The sequence below is a fragment of the Lutra lutra genome, chromosome 16, assembly GCF_902655055.1.
Source record: "Lutra lutra chromosome 16, mLutLut1.2, whole genome shotgun sequence".
NCBI classification, from domain to species: Eukaryota; Metazoa; Chordata; class Mammalia; order Carnivora; family Mustelidae; genus Lutra; species Lutra lutra.
The window spans coordinates 2,192,427-2,195,953 of record NC_062293.1 but is presented as its reverse complement, the minus strand read 5'-3'; positions in this window follow the sequence as shown (position 1 = coordinate 2,195,953).

Here is a 3,527-nt window from a genome sequence, read left to right as displayed (position 1 = left end):
TGTGGCGTCTCCAATGTGCTTTATTCCGTGTCTGTGTCACAGCGGGCACCCCGAGCCTCGGCGCGTGAGCTTCTCTCGCCCAGCGGGTATGGACACCTTCTGCCCCTGCCGTCCCAGCCAAGGAAGGTTGGGACCCTGGGGCTTCGAGAAAGAACTCGCCGTGTAGGCGGACGCCACGGAGTTCCCCGGCGTTCCTGGCAGAACGTGTTCTGGCCCCTGACCTACCCCCACCCCTGAATCTGGATTTCCTGACCTCGAGCAGCCCCTCTCTCTGCACAAACGAGCATGTCCTGGAGCCCTGCGCTCTGGGCCGCCTCTCCCCAGAGCCCCGTGGAGCAGCCGACCCGTGGTTCGCGGCCCCCACGCCAAGCGCGCCCCTTCTCCGACCCAGAGACCATCCCGGTGGCAGAGCAGGCAGATCCGGGCGCCCTGGCAGGCCCTGCCCTCTGGGGTCTGCACCCAGCGCCGCGGCCGTGAGCAGACCTGAGGATGGTTAGCACAGCCTCTGCGATTTTGGGAAGTGAAAGCCAGCGGAATGTCCCCTTGGCCGCAGGGCCTTGTGGCAGGTGAGGGAACCGGGCGGAGCCGTGCGTCTGCACGCTGCCGCTTTTGAGGAAAAAGAGAGGGTTGCGGAGCGATGTCCTGAAGACGCGTCTGTGTGACTGATGCGGCGATGTCTCTCCAAGCTTAAGGAAAGTCCTGGAAAGATACACATCCAACTGACACGAGGAGTTACGTTGACATTACACGACTTCTGTTCATTTTAACTGTCTACGTTTCTCAGCGATGCATTCATATATAGATAAAAATTAAGTTATGGCTTAAAATTAATTTATATTAAATTTATATTAATATAATGTATAATTATACATTTGTTAAGTTTAAATTAACTTATAATTTACTAAAATTTGAACTTACTAAATTTATAATTAATTATATAATTATATAATTATTAATTATAGAATTAAAGCTTCATTTTAGGAAAAGAGCGAAGACTGGAATGGACCATGGCACGGAAAGACTTCGGAATTTGGTGTCCGAGGATGCCCGCTGGGCCCCACCGACGCCCCTCATTGGCAGACGAGCCCCTCTGGGCCTTGGCCTGTGCCCTGGGTGCTGATGGTGCCGTTGGAGCAGGATGCGTCCATATGGCTCAGCTCTTATAAAAAGAGCGGTTTGGTCCAGACACACACGTGGGGAGAAGCTGTGTGATCAAGAAGGCAGAAGCCAGGGGGATGCTTCTGTGAGGCAGAAACAGCAAAGGTGGCCAGTAAGCCACAGCAGCTGGGAGAGGGGCCCGGGTCGGAATCTGCCTCACAGCCTCGGGGGGACCCGCCATGCTGAGCCCGGGATCCTGGCCTTTGCGTCCCCCTATCCCTGCCCGGTGTGTGCTGCTGTGTAACAACAGCCTGGGCAAACTAATGAGGTGTTCAGTGCTGGCAGGACGGGACCTCATCGGTGCCCCAGGAAGCCTCGTGCTGAAAATGGCAGACTGTGGGCCCATGGGCGTGAAAGAGGGCACGTGCCAAGCAGCAGCCCACGGGCACTGCCACCTGTCGCAGCCACTCCCGGAGCCCCAACCATACACTGGACGATGGCCCAGGTCCATGGCCTCGACATGAGCCACACGAGCCATCTTACCATTTCCTGTCACCTTAGCGAACGAGGAACGGTGACATTAATGTTTCATTTGACCCGTTACACCCGCGATACTATCGTTTCAGCACGTGATCTATACACAGCTCACCGACGGGACGGTTGGCGTCATTTTGCTCATAGGATGTCTTGAAACCCTATTTCAAGGACGCTGTGGATGGAGTGTCCGCAGCCCGCCACGAATCAGATCAGCCACGCTTCGAGTGCTGCGGGCCATGTGTCCTGTGGCTGCCGGGCCGGATACGCCAGGTTTGAGACGTCCGCACCCGGCGTGGTTCGGAGGCCCCAGATGCTCCGAGCTCCTGCTCGCCTCTGCTTGTCTCCATCCCTGGGGTGGTCGTGGGACTCGCTGGTGTGGGGATATGGGGACATGGGGACAGCAGAGGAGGTAGCGTGTGGTGGCCGGCTGGCAGAGAGCTGTGTCGAGTCCAGGCTGCTCTGGTCTCTCGCTGCATGACATGGGGTAAATTGTCTAATCTCCGTGACCCTGAATCTCCACGTCCTCCAAAGGGCCATCGCAGGGATGGAGCTGAGGGGCAGGGTAGGGAGGGATGGGCGTGTATCGGGCTCTGAGGAGACACCGCGGCTGGGAACCGGACCTCCTGGCCCTGTCCTTCCTCAGGCTTTCCCCTCCTCTGCTCTGAGCATGAACCCAATGCCTTCCTTGATGAGCATGTGTTTGGGGGCTGCTCCCCTGCACTGGGCCATCGTCCAGTGTATGGCAGCTTGAGGCGGGACTCAGGTGGGAGGAGGGTAGGGGGAGCTTTAGGCCCCGGGCTGCCACGCAGTGCTCCTCCCCTTGCCCCAGGGAAATTAACCCGGGCAGGGTGGGGGATCCCGTGTGACTGTTCCTCCGTGCCTGCAGTCTGAGGCCACCATGGAGCAGTCCCCCCCCAGTGCCACCAGCTCTTACGGGGCCAGCCGCATGCTAATGTGGGGAGCAGTGAGTGTCCCCATGAGTGCCAGAGGGGGCCGGGGACCTCCGTCGTCAGTAGAACATCCCCCTGGAGCCGGGCCACCCTGCCTGGGCTGACCCGGAGCCAACAGCAAAACTTTTCCTGGCTGTGATGTGGTTACATGTATAAACCCTGTTCCGCACAGACGTACCTACCCTCTATAAATTCAGCTACTGACACCGGCAGAGAGCTTGTCCCCTCTCTCCACTTTAGAATAATTTTAATCCTGTGGAAGGACCCAAGTTTATTCAAACCATAGGAACCCTCTGTGGTACCAGATGGCTGGGTTTCTCCGAGCAGATCGGGCAAAGCCCATGGGGCTGGTGCCTGCAGCAGGTTGAATTCTGTCCCCTGAAAAGAGTTCTTGACCCTAGAAGCTTGTGACTCTGATCTTCTATGGAAACAGGGTTTTTGAGGATGTCATTAGTTGTGCCAGAGGAGGTCACACTGGATCAGGGTGGCCCTAAATCAGACAGCTGCGGGGGGACGGAGACCCATAGGTAAGGAGAATGCCATCAAATCACTTGGCTGCTTTCTTCTCAGTTCTGTGTCCCCTGCCCCCAAAACAAGGAACTCCAGCACCTCCATAAGGCTGCCCTTCTGTCTGTGCGGGCCTGCAGCCCCCGTGGGGACTCCGGTGCCGATGGAGGCAGGTTTTGGACCCCACTGTTCCAACCTGAGGGACATCGGACTCTGGGACAGTTTTTACTCCGTGGGGTCAACGGTACGATCCCTACAGGCCCAGAACACGGACTCCCACCAGCCAAACTCAGCCCCGACCCATCTGTACCCCAAAGCCTGTTTCCGGAGCCACGTGACCACCAAGCCTCACTCAAACAGACGTGTGGTCTTCCGTGGGAAAAACCAGAGCCGGAGAGAAGACCCGAAGGCAGGCTGGTGGCTAGATGCGACCAA